The sequence below is a fragment of the Triticum urartu genome, chromosome 5 (genome assembly GCF_003073215.2).
Source record: "Triticum urartu cultivar G1812 chromosome 5, Tu2.1, whole genome shotgun sequence".
NCBI lineage: Eukaryota > Viridiplantae > Streptophyta > Magnoliopsida > Poales > Poaceae > Triticum > Triticum urartu.
In genome coordinates, this window is record NC_053026.1 from 135237885 (window position 1) to 135254374 (window position 16490).

Consider the following 16490-nt stretch of genomic DNA (forward strand, 5'->3'; position numbering starts at 1 on the left):
CGCTCCGATGGATTCTCGCTGGGGGAGGATGATATGGATTGGATCTAAGAATCCCCATCCCTTTAATAGACAATTTATTTATCTAGCTAGGGGGTGAATGTAAAAACGCCTTGGCTCCTCGTATTCATTCGACGTGTGGAAGATAGCCTTTATTGGGCATAGAAGCCAAAGAAGTCCAACATTTATGGGTCCGGACACTGCTTAACAAACACTTGAAATTTGGAGGAGGAACCCGCCTTGCAATGCCGAAGACAACACTGCGCGCCGGACTCATCGTCATTGAAGCCTGGTTCAGGGGCTACTGAGGGAGTCCTGGATTAGGGGGTCTCCGGACAGCCGAACTATATCCTTTGGCCGGACTGTAGGACTATGAAGATACAAGATTGAAGACTTCGTCCCGTGTCCGGATGGGACTCTACTTGGCGTGGAAGGCAAGCTAGGCAATACGGACATGTATATCTCCTCCTTTGTAACCGACCTTGTGTAACCCTAGCCTCCTCCGGTGTCTATATAAACCGGAGGGTTTTAGTCCGTAGGACAACTGACAATCATACCATAGGCTAGCTTCTAGGGTTTAGCCTCTCTGATTTCGTGGTAGATCAACACTTGTACTACTCATATTATCAAGAATAATCAAGCAAGACGTAGGGTTTTACCTCCATCAAGAGGGCCCGAACCTGGGTAAAACATCGCTCCCCCTGCCTCCTGTTACCATCCGCCTTAGACGCATAGTTCGGGACCCCCTACCCGAGATCCGCCGGTTTTGACACCGACAAGCACCAACAGCATAATCACTAGCATCACACATAATTTCAAATGGCAAGTTCCAATCAGGTGGTTGAACAATAGGTGCAGATATTAAGGATTTCTTGAGTGTTTCAAAGGCTTCTAAACAATCATCATCAAAAACAAAAGGAATATCCTTTTGCAAAAGATTAGTAAGAGGCCTAGAAATTTTAGAGAAGTCTTTGATAAATCTCCTATAGAAACCAACATGACCTAGGAAACTACGAATACCTTTGACGTCCTCAAGACATGGCATTTTCTCAATTGCATCAACCTTAGCTTGGTCCACTTCAATACCTCTTTAAGAAATTTTATGACCGAAGACAATGCCTTCATTAACCATAAAGTGGCACTTCTCCCAATTCAAGACAAGATTTGTTTGTTCACATCTTTGCAAAACTCGCTCAAGATTGCTTCAACAATCATCAAAAGACTTCCCATAAATAGAAAAGTCATCCATGAAAACCTCAACAATCTTTTCACAAAATTCAGAGAATATAGCAGTCATACATCTTTGAAAGGTAGCAGGTGCATTACATAAACCAAAAGGCATACGTCTATAAGCATAAGTTACAATGGGACATGTAAAAGTAGTCTTTTCTTGATCAGGTTGAGAAACAGGTATTTGTGAAAAGCCAAAGTATCCATCTAGGAAGCAAAAGTGTGTGTGCTTAGATAATCTTTCAAGCATTTGATCAATAAAAGGCAAGGGGTAAAGATCTTTTCTAGTTGCTTTGTTTAATTTTCTGTAATCAATTACCATTCCATAGCCTGCAACAATTCTTTGTGGAATAAGTTCATTATTACCATTAGGAACAACAGTAAATACCTCCTTTCTTAGGGACACAATGAAAAGGACATACCCATCTACTATCAGCTATAGGATAGATTATACTTGCTTCCAGAAGTTTTAAGATTTCCGTTCTTACCACTTCCTTCATTTTTGGATTCAACCGACGTTGGTGATCAACAACAGGTTTAGCATCAGGTTCCATATTAATTTTGTGCTGACATAGAGTGGGACTATGTGACGCCCCCGATTTGACCGTACACTAATCATACATGCAAACGTGTACGATCAAGATCAGGGACTCACGGGTAGATATCACAACACAACTCTACAAATAAAATAAGTCATACAAGCATCATATTACAAGCCAGGGGCCTCAAGGGCTCGAATACAAGAGCTCGATCATAGACGAGTCAGCAGAAGCAACATTATCTGAGTACAGACATAAGTTAAACAAGTTGCCATAAGATGGCTAGCACAAACTGGGATACAGATCGAAAGAGGCGCATGCCTCCTGCCTGGGATCCTCCTAAACTACTCCTGGTCGTCGTCATCGGCCTGCACGTAGTAGTAGGCACCTCCAGTGTAGTAGGAGTTATCGTTGATGGTGGTGTCTGGCTCCTGCACTCCATCGACTGGTCGCAACAATCGAGTATAGAAAGGGGGAAAAGGGGGAGCAAAGCAACCGTGAGTACTCATCCAAAGTACTCGCAAGTAAGGAGCTACACTACATATGTCTGTATTGGTATCAAATGGAAAAGGATAGCATGTGTGGATTGAACTACAGAATGCCAGAATAAGAGGGGGATAGCTAGTCCTATCGAATACTACGCTTCTGGCAGCCTCCATCTTGAAGCATATAGAAGAGAGTAGATGGTAAGTTCACCAAGTATCATCGCATAGCATAATCCTACCCGACGATCCTCCCCTCTTCGCCCTGTGAGAGAGCGATCACCAGTGGTATCTAGCACTTTGAAGGATGTGTTTTATTAAGTATCCGGTTCTAGTTGTCATAAGGTCAAGGTACAACTCCGGGTCGTACTTTTACCGAGGGACATGACTATTCGAATAGATAAACTTCCCTACAGGGGTGCACCTCATTTCCCAACACGCTCGATCCCCTTTGTCCGGACACACTTTCCTGGGTCATGCCCGGCCTCGGAAGATCAATGATAACCCACAAGTATAGGGGATCGCAATAGTTTTTGAGGGTAGAGTATTCAACCCAAATTTATTGAATCGACACAAGGGGAGCCAAAGAATATTCTCAAGTATTAGCAGCTGAGTTGTCAATTCAACCACACTTGGAAACTTAATATATGCAACAAAGTATTTAGTAGCAAAGTAATATGATAGTAGTGGTAACGGTAGCAAAAGGTAACGATAGCAAAAGTAATATTTTTGGTGTTTTGTAGTGATGATAACAATAGCAACGGAATAGTAAATAAGCGTAGAACAATATATGGAAAGCTCATAGGCAATGGATCGGTGATAGAGAATTATCCCGGATGCGGTTCATCACGTAACAGTCATAACCTAGGGTGACACAGAACTAGCTCCAATTCATCAATGTAATGTAGGCATGTATTCCGAATATAGTCATACATGCTTATGGAAAAGAACTTGCATGCCATCTTTTGTCCTACCCTCCCGTGGCAGCGGGGTCCTAGTGGAAACTAAGGGATATTAAGGCCTCCTTTTAATAGAGTACCGAACCAAAGCATTAACACATAGTGAATACATGAACTCCTCAAACTACGGTCATCACCGGGAGTGGTCCCGATTATTGTCACTTCGGGGTTGCCGGATCATAACACATAGTAGGTGACTATAGACTTGCAAGATAGGATCAAGAACTCACATATATTCATAAAAACATAATAGGTTCAGATCTGAAATCATGGCATTCGGGCCCTAGTGACAAGCATTAAGCATAGCAAAGTCATAGCAACATCCATCTCAGAACTTAGTGGATAATAGGGATCAAACCCTAACAAAACTAACTCGATTACATGATAAATCTCATCCAAGCCATCACCGTCCAGCAAGCCTACGATGGAATTACTCACGCACGTCGGTGAGCATCATGAAATTGGTGATGGAGGATGGTTGATGATGACGATGGTCACGGATTCCCCTCTCCGGAGCCCCGAATGGACTCCTGATCAGCCCTCTCGAGAGAGTTTAGGGCTTGGCGGAGGCTCCGTATCGTAAAACGCGATGAATCCTTCTCCTTTATTTTTTTCTCCCCGACCATGAATATATGGAGTTGGAGTTGAGGTCGGTGGAGCTCCAGGGGGCCCACGAGGCAGGGGGCGCGCCCAGGGGGGGAGGCGCGCCCCCACCCTCATGGCTAGGGTGTGGCCCCCTGGCCTTGATTCTTTGCCAGTATTTTTTATTATTTCCAAAAATAATCTCCGTGCAGTTTCAGGTCATTCCGAGAACTTTTGTTTCTGCACATAAATAACAACATGGCAATTCTGCTGAAAACAACGTCAGTCCCGGTTAGTTTCATTCAAATCATGCAAGTTAGAGTCCAAAACAAGGGAAAAAGTTTTTGGAAAAGTAGATACGACGGAGACGTATCAACTCCCCCAAGCTTAAACCTTTGCTTGTCCTCAAGCAATTCAGTTGACAAACTAAAAGTGATAAAGAAAAACTTCTACAAACTCTGTTTGCTCTTTTGTTGTAAATATGTAAAGCCAACATTCAAGTTTTCAGCAAAGATTATGAACTAACCACATTCACAATAACACTTAGGTCTCATGTTTACTCATATCAATGGCATAATCAACTAGCGAGCAATAATAATAAATCTTGGATGACAACACTTCCTCAAAACAATCATAATATGATATAACAAGATGGTATCTCGCTAGCCCTTTCCGAGACCGCAAAACATAAATGCAGAGCACCTTTAAAGATCAAGGACTGACTAGACATTGCAATTCATGGTAAAAGAGATCCAGTCAAGTCATACTCAATGTAAACTAACAGTAATGAATGCAAATGACAGCGGTGCTCTCCAACTGGTGCTTTTTAATAAGAGGATGATGACTCAACATAAAAGTAAATAGATAGGCCCTTCGCAGAGGGAAGCAGGGATTTGTAGAGGTGCGAGAGCTCGATTTTGAAATAGAGGTGCATAATATTTTGAGCGGTATACTTTCATTGTCAACATGACAACCAAGAGATGGCGATATCTTCCATGCTACACACATTATAGGCGGTTCCCAAACAGAATGGTAAAGTTTATACTCCCCCTCCACCAACAAGCATCAATCCAAGGCTTGCTCGAAACAACGAGTGCCTCCAACTAACAACAATCCTGGGGGAGTTTTGTTTGCAGTTATTTTGATTTGATTTGCATAAAGCATGGGATTGGGCATCCTGGTGACTAGCCATTTTCTCGTGAGTGAGGAGAGGAGTCCACTCCTCTTGAGAATAACCCGCCTAACATGGAAGATACGGGCAGCCCTAGTTGATACATGAGCTATTCGAGCATACAAAACAGAATGCTTATTTGAAGGTTTAGAGTTTGGCACATACAAATTTACTTGGAACGGCAGGTAGATACCGTATATAGGTAGGTATGGTGGACTCATATGGAACAACTTTGGGGTTTATGGAATTGGATGCACAAGAAGTATTCCCGCTTAGTACATGTGAAGGCTAGAAAAAGACCGAGAAGCGACCAGCTAGAGAGCGACAACAGTCATGAACATGCATTAAAATTAATCAACACTGAATGCAAGCATGAGTAGGATATAATGCACCATGAACATAAATATCGTAGAGGCTATGTTGATTTTATTTCAACTACATGCGTGAACATGTGCCAAGTCAAGCCACTTGAACCGTTCAAAAGAGGATACCACCCTATCATACCACATCACAACCATTTTAATAGCATGTTGGCACGCAAGGTAAACCATTATAAGCTCCTAGCTAATTAAGCATGGCATAAGCAACTATAATCTCTAATTGTCATTGCAAACATGTTTATTCATAATAGGCTGAATCGGGAACGATGAACTAATCATATTTACAAAAACAAGAGAGGTTGAGTTCATACAAGTTTCTCCCATCTCAATCAGTCCATCATATATTGTCATAACTGCCTTTCACTTGCACGACCGAATGATGTGAATAATAATAACAATGCACGTGCATTGGACTAAGCTGGAATCTGCAAGCCTTCAATAAGAAGGAGAAGACAAGGCAATATGGACGCTTGGTTAAATCAACAATAATGCATATAGGAGTCACTTCAACAATTTAATTATGGTCTTCTCCTACCGACCCCCAAAGAAAAGAAAAAAGAAATAAAACTATTTACACAGGAAAGCTCCCAACAAGCAAAAAAAAGAACATGAAATCTTTTTGGGTTTTCTTTTTAATTACTACTACAAGCATAGAAATTAAAACTAGCGGAAAGCTACAACTATTTTTTTGGTTTTTTCTTAAGGTTTATCAAACACACAAGAAGAAGGCATAAAAAGGAAAATAAACTAGCATGGATATTACAATGAAAAAGTATGAGCACCGACATCTAGCAATGAGTGTGTGGACATGAATGTAATGTCGGTGAGAAATACGTACTCCCCCAAGCTTAGGCTTTTGGCCAAAGTTGGTCTATGGCCACGGCTGGCCTAGCGGATACCCAAAGTTGTAACTGGGGTCGTACTGTGATGCAACAGTCATTGCATCGTGGGCTGCAGCTTGGAGGCAAGCTATCTCAGCCCTCCTCTTATACTCTTCCGCCTCCTCTCTGGTTATAAAATATCGCCCTTTTGCTTGAAAGTCAAAGAAAGTAGAAGCAGGGAGAGCGACGTGATAGGTGCATCGTCCGTCAAAGATTAGTTGGTACTGGAGGAACTGATCGTTCCTCTCAACAAAATGATGACGAACCATAGCCTCATAATCCAAAAAAGTAGGAGGCAACTCAATATCATCCTCACGTATGGTTATACCAAGAAAATTAGCTATACGGGTTGCATAAATTCCACCAAAGAAATCTCCATTAAATCTATTATGATGCAACCTACGTGCAACAATGGATCCCAAGTTATAAGATTTATCTCCTAACACAGCACTCCTAAGAATACTGAGGTCAGGGACACACATGTGACATGCTTCATCCTTACCATTTATGCACCTACCTATGAAGAGAGCAAAATAATGTATAGCAGGAAAATGAAGGCTCCCTATGGTAGCTTGTGCTATATCTCTAGATTCCCCCACAGTTATATTAGCAAGAAAATCTCTAAATTCAGATTTGCGAGGTTCACTAGCACTACCCCATTGTGGAAGTTTGCAAGTAGTGGTAAAATCCTCTAAGTCCATAGTATAAGGATTTTCATAAAGATCAAACATGACAGTTTGAGAATTGCGTGAAGATGAAAATTCAAACCTCCTCACAAAGGAACTAGTGAGATAGTGGTACTGGCGGCACTTTCTGCCTCGAAGCTCACAAGATCAGCGTTACGCAAATATGCGTTAAATTCTTCCTTAATTCTTGCTCGATCCATGAATTCCTCTGAGGGCCATTCACAAGACCGCACTGGAGCATCCCTTGGTGGCTCGTCATCAGCATCATGGATTGCAAGCCTGGGCCCTTGTTTCCTTGAAGAACCACCTTGGTACATTTTCCTAAACATATTTCTTCCTCTGAAAAATTTCTGAAATTTTTAGTAACTTCAAATAAAAGTGAACCAAACTCAACGAAATTGATAGCAACTACTCCTACAAGTGCCTAGAGCCTATATCATGCATTAGAACCACTTGGAACCATATAAATTTGACATGCAAGCTCAAGAACATGGTCACCTAGGCAGCACAAATTTGCAATGAATAAAGCACTAGAACAAAAACTAATTGGACCAATGGAGGAGTCACATACCAAGGAACAATCCCCAAAGCAGTTTTGTGAGAGGTGCTTTGAGTAAGGAGATCGAAAATCGCAGCAACATGAGCTAAAACTCGTGCTTGAGATGGTTAGTGGTGTTTGTGGGAGGAAGAAGGAGTGTGTGGGTGTAGGAATAAGTGGAGGGGAGCCACCATGGGCCCACAAGGTAGGGGGGCGCGCCCAGGGGGGTGGGCGCGCCGTGGACCCTCGTGGCCAGGTGCTTGCTGCCCCTGCTGTGTTCTCAGTGCCAAATATTCTCAAATATCCCAGAAAAAAAACATACTTAAATTTCAGGGCATTTGGAGAACTTTTATTTTCTGGGTATTTTTATATTGCACAGATAATTTAGAAAATAGACAGAAATTACTATTTTTTCTTTATTTAATATAAATAACAGAAAGTAAAAAGAGGGTACAGAGAGTTGTGTTTTCTAAATTCATCCATCTCATGCTCATCAAAAGGAACCCACTAACAAGGTTGATCAAGTCTTGTTAACAAACTCATTCCAAGTAACATGGAACTGGAGAATTTTCGAATAACACTAGGTTACCTCAATGAGGATATGGACATCCCCAACAATAAGAATATCATATTTCGTCTTGACAGTAGGAAGAGGAAATTCAAAACCTCCAAAAATAATCAATGGATTTTTTCCAATAGAATTGATACTGTGGACTTGAGGTTATTTCCTCGGAAAGTGTACCGTATGCTCATTACCATTAACATGAAAAGTGACATTGCCCTTGTTGCAATCAATAACAGCCCCTGCAGTATTCAAAAAAGGTCTTCCAAGAATAATAGACATATTATCGTCCTCGGGAATATCAAGAATAACAAAGTCCGTTAAAATAGTAATGTTTGCAACTACAACAGGCACATCCTCACAAATACCGACATGTATAGCAGTTGATTTATCAGCCATTTGCAAAGATATTTTAGTAGGTGTCATCTTATTCAAATCAAGTCTACGATATAAAGAGAGAGGCATAACACTAACACCAGCTCCAAGATCACATAAAGCAGTTTTAACATAGTTTCTTTTAATGGAGCATGGTATAGTTGGTACTCCGGGATCTCCTAGTTTCTTAGGGATTCCATCTTTAAAAATATAATTAGCAAGCATGGTGGAAATTTCAGCTTCCGGTATCTTTCTTTTATTAGTAACAATATCTTTCATGTACTTAGCATAAGGATTCATTTTAAGCATACCAGTCAAACGCATACGCAAAAAGATAGGTCTAATCATTTCAGCAAAGTGCTCAAAATCCTCATCATCCTTTTTCTTGGATGGCTTAGGAGGAAAAGGCATGGGTTTCTGAACCCAAGGCTCTCTTTCCTTAGCGTGTTTCCTAGCAACAAAGTCTTTCTTATCATAACATTGATTCTTTGATTGTGGGTTATCAAGATCAACAACAGGTTCAATTTCTATGTCATTATCATTACTAGGTTGAGCATCAACATGAACATCACCATTAACATTATCACTAGTTTCATGTTCATTACGATATTGTGTTTCAGCATCAGAAATAGAGATATCATTGGGATTCTCAGCTGTGTCAATAACGGGTTCACTAGAAGCATGCAAAGTCCTATCATTTTTCTTTTTCTTCCTTTTAGAAGGACTAGGTGCATCTATATTATTTCTCTGAGAATATTGCTCAATTCTCTTAGGGTGGCCTTCAGGATACAAAGGTTCCTGAGTCATTTTACCACCTCTAGTCATAACTCTAACAACATTATCATTTTTCTTACTATTTAATTCATTGAGCAAATCATTCTGAGCTTTAAGTACTTGTTCTACTTGAGTGGTAACCATAGAAGCATGTTTACTAATGAGTTTAAGTTCACCTTTAACTCTAGGCGTATAATCACCCAAGTGTTCAATCATATAAGCATTTTGTTTCAATTGTCTACCAAAATAAGCATTGAAGTCTTCTTGCTTAACCATAAAGTTATCAAACTCATCCAAACATTGGCTAGCAAACTTAGTAGGAAGGATTTCAGCTTTATCATATCTACAGAGAGAATTTTCCTTTACTACCTGTGTTGGGTTATCAAGACCATGTGTTTCTTCAATAGGCGGTAAATTAAGACCATGTGTTTCTTCAATAGGAGGTAAATTCTTAACATCTTCAGCTTTAATACCCTTTTCTTTCATAGATTTCTTTGCCTCTTGCATATCTTCAGGACTGAGAAATAGAACACCTCTTTTCTTTGGAGTTGGTTTAGGAATAGGCTCAGGAGTTGGCTCTAGAGCTGGCTCAGGAAGTGTCCAATTATTTTCATTTGTCAACATATTATTCAATAGAATTTCAGCTTCATCCGGCGTTCTTTCCCTGGAAATAGAACCAGCAGAACTATCCAGGTAATCTCTGGAAGCATCGGTTAATCCATTATAAAAGATATCAAGTATTTCATTTTTCTTAAGAGGATGATCAGGCAAAGCATTAAGTAATTGGAGAAGCCTCCCCCAAGCTTGTGGGAGACTCTCTTCTTCAATTTGCACAAAATTATATATATCCCTTAAGGCAGCTTGTTTCTTATGAGCAGAGAAATATTTAGCAGAGAAGTAATGAATCATATCCTGGGGACTACGCACACAACCAGGATCAAGAGAATTAAACCATATCTTAGCATCACCCTTTAATGAGAACGGAAATATTTTGAGGATATAAAAGTAGCGAGTTCGCTCATCATTAGTGAACAGGGTGGCTATATCATTTAATTTAGTAAGATGCGCCACAACAGTTCCAGATTCATAACCATAAAAAGGATGAGATTCAACCAAATTAATAATATCAGGATCAATAGAGAATTCATTCTAGCATTCAGAGTTTTTTGTTTAAGCTTAGCTAATAATTTATTAAGATCACTTCTATCATTGCATGCAAGAAAGTCTCTTTTAGTTTCTTCATCCATAACATAGCCCTCAGGCACAACATGCAATTCATATTTATTAGGAGAGCCTTCATCATCACTTTCATCAATATTATCAGTTTCAATAATTTCATTCTCTCTAGCCCTAGCAAGTTGTTCATCAAGAAATTCACCAAGTGGCACAGTAGTATCTAGCATAGAAGTAGTTTCATCATAAGTATCATGCATAGCAGAAGTGGCATCATCAATAATATGCGACATATCAGAATTAATAGCAGAATTAGGTTTAGGTGTCGCAAGCTTACTCAAAACAGAAGGTGAATCAAGTGCAGAGCTAGATGGCAGTTCCTTACCTCCCCTCGTAGTTGAGGGATAAATCTTGGTTCTTGGATCTTTCAAGTTCTTCATAATGATAAGCAGATATAAATCCCAAGTGACTCAAATAATAGAGCTATGCTCCAAGGCAACGACGCCAGAAAATAGTCTTGATAACCCACAAGTATAGGGGATCACAATGGTTTTTGAGGGTAGAGTATTCAACCCTATTTTATTGATTCGACACAAGGGGAGACAAAGAATATTCTCAAGTATTAGCAGCTGAGTTGTCAATTCAACCACACCTGGAAACTTAATATCTGCGGCGAAGTATTTAGTAGCACAGTAATATGATAGTAGTGGTAACGGTAGCAAAAGGTAATGATAGCAAAAGTAATATTTTTGGTGTTTTGTAGTGATGATAACAATAGCAACGGAAAAGTAAATAAGCGAAGAACAATATATGGAAAGCTCGTGGGCAATGGATCGGTGATAGAGAATTATGCCGGATGCGGTTCATCATGTAACAGTCATAACCTAGGGTGACACAGAACTAGCTCCAATTCATCAATGTAATGTAGACATGTATTCTGAATATAGTCATACGTGCTTATGGAAAAGAACTTGCATGACATCCTTTGTCCTACCCTCCCGTGGCAGCGGGGTCCTAGTGGAAACTAAGGGATATTAAGGCCTCCTTTTAATAGAGTACCGGACCAAAGCATTAACACATAGTGAATACATGAACTCCTCAAACTACGGTCATCACCGGGAGTGGTCCCGATTATTGTCACTTCGGGGTTGTTGGATCATAACACATAGTAGGTGACTATAGACTTGCAAGATAGGATCAAGAACTCACATATATTCATAAAAATAAAATAGGTTCAGATCTGAAATCATGGCACTCGGGCCCTAGTGACAAGCATTAAGCATAGCAAAGTCATAGCAACATCAATCTCAGAACATAGTGGATATTAGGGATCAAACCCTAACAAAACTAACTCGATTACATGATAAATCTCATCCAACCCATCATCGTCCAGCAAGCCTGCGATGGAATTACTCACGCACGGCGGTGAGCATCATGAAATTGGTGATGGAGGATGGTTGATGATGACAATGGCGACGGATTCCCCTCTCTGGAGCCCCGAACGGACTCCTGATCAGCCCTCTCGAGAGAGTTTAGGGCTTGGCGGCGGCTCCGTATCGTAAAACGTGATGAATCCTTCTCCTTTATTTTTTTCTCCCCGAAGACGAATATATGGAGTTGGAGTTGAGGTCGGTGGAGCTCTATGGGGCCCACGAGGCAGGGGGAGCGCCCAGGGGGGCAGTCGCCCCCCCCTCGTGGCTAGGGTGTGGGCCCCCTGGCCTTGATTCTTTGCCAATATTTTTTATTATTTCCAAAAATAATCTCCCTAGAGTTTCAAGACATTCCGAGAACTTTTGTTTCTGCACATAAATAACACCATGGCAATTCTGCTGAAAACAGCGTCATTCCGGGTTAGTTCCATTCAAATCATGCAAGTTAGAGTCCAAAACAAGGGCAAAAGTGTTTGGAAAAGTAGATACGATGGAGACGTATCAATCAACACGTCGCAGCCCCACCTACGCACAATAGAGAGGTCAACACGCCGGTCTAAATCCTATGGCGCAGGGGCCTGGGCCCATCACCCATTGCACACCTGCATGTTGCGTGGGCGGCCGGAAGCACGCCTAGCCTCCCTAATACAAGAGCAGGCGTTCCAGTCCAATCTGGCGCGTGCCGCTCAGTCGCTGACGTCACGAAGGCTTCGGTTGATACCACGACGTCGAGTGCCCATAACTATTCCTGTGTAGTTGGTTAGTGTGTACAGGCCAGTGGCCAGACTCATATCAAATACCAAGATCTCATGAAGCGTGTTATTTTGAAATAACCGCGGACGCCGACCAGGGCCAGGCCCACCTCTCTCCTAGGTGGTCTCAACCTACCGTGCCGCTCCGCCACAAAGATTCACTCAGAGGGCCGTCGGGATAAACGTCCTTTCGGACCCAATCCGTGAATCACTCGCGGGTACTCTACAAGCCGACCCGACTTTAGTCACCACAGGTATCATATAATATGTATATACCCATGATCACCTCCCGAGTGATCACGGCCTAATAGTATAGCATGGCATACAGACAAGAATGTAGGGCCACTGATGATAATCTAGCATCCTATACTAAGCATTTAGGATTGCAGGTAAGTTATCAATAATTGTAGCAACAATGACAGGCTATGCATCAGGACATGATTAATAGAAAGTAGTAACATGCTACACTACTCTAATGCAAGCAGTAGAGATAAGAGTAGGCGATATCTGGTGATCAAGGTGGGGGGGGGGGGGCTTGCCTGGTTGCTCTGGCAAGAAGGAGGGGTCATCCACACCGTAGTCGAACCGGGGTCGCCGACAGTCTCTGGGTCTACCGGAAAGAAGTAACGGAGGGGGAATACAATAAATAATAGAGCAATCAAAGCATTACAAAGCATAACAAGGCAATACACGGTGCTGGGGGTGATCTAACGCAGGGATAGGTGATACCGGCAAAGGGGAGAAACATCCGGGAAAGTATACCCGGTGTTTTGCGTTTTCGGACAGATGAACCGGAGGGGGAAAGTTGCGTGTTCTCTATGCTAGGGATGCGTGGCGGACGAACGGGCTGTGTATCCGGATTCGTCTCGTCGTTCTGAGCAACTTTCATGTATAAAGTTTTCCCATCCGAGCTATGGTTTATTTTATATTGATTTCAAAATATTTAAATCATTTTTAGCATTTATTTAATTATTTTAATTCAACATTATCCAGAGTAGTGTTTGCTGACGTCAGCATGACGTCAGCAGTGACATGTGGGTCCCGTTCGTCATTGACTAGACTAACTAATCATGATTAATTAGTTATATTAGTTGTCTATTTTAATTAATCAAAATTAATTAAGTTAATTAATTCTTTAATTAATTAATTAATTAATTTTATTATTATAATTTTTAATTCTTTTTTTAAACAGGGGGGCGGGCCCAGTGGTTAGTGGCCTACTGGGGCCAATCGGGCGACGGGCGAAACAGGTGCGGCTGCCCGCCCGTATGACCACGGGCGTGCGGGCACTGGAGCACACCGATGGCCATGGTAGGGCTCGCCAGTCGGCCATTTCCGGTGACGGAAACCGGTGCGGCGGGGTGCGTTGGGTAGCGGGCGGGGAGGCGGTTGCGGTGCGGTCGAAAGCGGCATCGAAGGAAAGCAGCGGGCGGCGCAGCCATCGGTGGGCTCTGGCGGGAGCGGACAGAGGCGCGGGTGGCGGCGAGCGCGTGCCTGGGCACGTCCAGGGAGCGGCGTGGGCGGCCGGGGTGCGTCCGGGGCGCGAGCATGGCCACGGGCGCGTGCGGGGCGGTGACCGCAAGAGGTGGCCAGAGCAGGGGTGGTGCGGGAGGTGACCTACGGCGACCGGATCACAGGGGAACGGAGTGAAGACGGACGAGGCCTCACCAGGGCCTGTAGTTGTGCAAAAGTCAGCTCGGGGAGGGACCAGGGATGAGTTTCCGGCGAGGACGACGTTGGTCGGTGACGGCGAGGCAGAGGCCTCAGGCGGGCATCGCGCGTCGAAGAAAAAGGGGCGAGGAGGTGACGGGGATGGGCGCCAGCGTTGGGGGCGCGGGATCAGGCGTCGATGGTGTGGACGAGGCGGCGGGGCGACGTCAAGGAAAATGGTGTCGGGGCGGTCGGGGTGGCGACGGTGACGAGGCCCTCGAGCGGCACCGTCACGGCGAGGGCAACGGGAGGTGTTGGGGCCGAGCCCCAGTTCAGTTCGGGGGAGGGGGGGTGGCGTGACAATGAGCGACAGAGGTGGGGGGTCGCACGCGGGGCTCTCCCCTGGCGGCGTAGAGGGAGAGGGCGGAGATCATGGGGGAGTGGGGGGGGGGTTCATGTGGGAGGAGTGGGGGGGATCATGCGAGGTGACGGGATGGGCGCCGTCCAGATCCAGGGGGCGAGGGGGTGAGAGGGGATCGAGGAGGGGAGAGGCTATGGTTTGAGCGTCGGCAGGCCATATAGGCCAGGGGCACAGTTGGGCTGGTGCTGGGTTGTAGCCCAGTTGGCCAGGGGGGGTTTCTATTTTTATTTCTCTTTTGTTTCTTTTTAGTTTTCTTTTATTTTTAGTTTTGGTAAAATACTGAAGTGGCACCCAAATAGATGTTACAAATTATGCCACAGCCACAGACAACTTAGCACTGAAATAAAATAGTTTTGAAATTGTTTATCATTTTAAAAGCATTTAAATAATTATTATTGCTACTATTTTATTCATTTTAGAGTGTTTAAACATTTTATAAAGGTGTGGTTTCTTCACCATAATTACCTATGTATTATTTGGCTCACTCCGAACATTTTAGTTTTAACGTTTGAAAACTTTTATCGTTTGACTTGATTTTGAATTTGAATTTGAACGAGGTTGAATCATCGTGAAACTAACAACAGTAATCGTGGTGACGTGGCCTCATTAGCAGAGGTTTACTGTAGCTTAACTATCCGGGTGTCACAACTCTCCTCCACTACAAGAAATCTCATCCTGAGATTTAAGAGGAAGAGTAAGGGGGAAAAGTCTGGTTACGAAATGCTAACAAATCTTCTCGGTCTTGGCTGCTCTTCTTGAAGAAGTTAATCCCTTTCATTGATGTCTTCAATTCTCTATTTCAGGTCATCATGATGAAGTGTACATCCTTTCTTCGGGAACTCCATCGTACTTACGAAAGAATAAAGGGTGGGTATTTCAGGAGAACAGACCTCTGCAAGGTCGACTATCTAGTCGATAACATCGGGGAAGGTGGCGGAAGTAACTCTCAAATTGAAACTTAAGAAAATATTGAGAGCCAAGTAAGGAGGTATCATGGGAAGTTTCAAACGGATAGGCAATCGTTCGATGTCTGAAACAGGGTGTGGAAGGGGCTCAGTGCAACTCGAATAAGTGTTGCATCTGATACCAGAATAGATCAGTATGCAGGTGGCCCGTGAATTACATACGAAGTCAAGAACGAGGAGTAACCATTAGAAACAGGGTTGTACAGGAGAGTCGGGTTTCAATCCTGTGGAACTGTGGGTTACGGGCCCACCATGTGGGTTAAAAGTTGGATGGGTGGAGACGTCTTGCGTGATCATGCAAGCAAGACATGTTAGAGGGTAGCCTGTCGATTATGTCGGCAACAACGTAGGTACCAAGGGCGAGGGACGAGGAGAACCATTTTCCTGCTCGTTGAACGAGGTGGACCAATAGGCAAAGTTCCCGTCCATCGGTGGCTACCGGAATGTCATCAACAATAGTAATAGGGTCTTATTGATAGAGTTGTACACCGAGGTGTTTACATAAGAAGGAGAATATTACTGCTTAGGTCATATAGATCACAAGAAAGGCTAAATAAAACAATGGAAAGGAAAAGGTGTTTATCAGAGTAACAGAACAATGGAAAGGAAAATGTGTTTAAGCACATATTTCAGGGGTATATCCTTCCCAGGGACAAGCAGAGCATGATATCCATGACAGGATATAATCTAGAAAACTCTTTAGGTAAGGGGAGAGAAATTTCATGACATTACCCATACAGTGGTGTTTGGATAATTGAGCAGGAAACATTTAGCATTGGGCTTCAAATGTTCTTGTTGAAAATCAGAGTAACATAGACATGCTTTGAGATAGTATTGACATGGTCATCAGGTGAAGATCAGACTATGGAAACACAAAGGATCCATCAGGAATAACTTGTAGAATAAGTCTTACAATTTCCTCATGGAAGAATGGATAACCTTG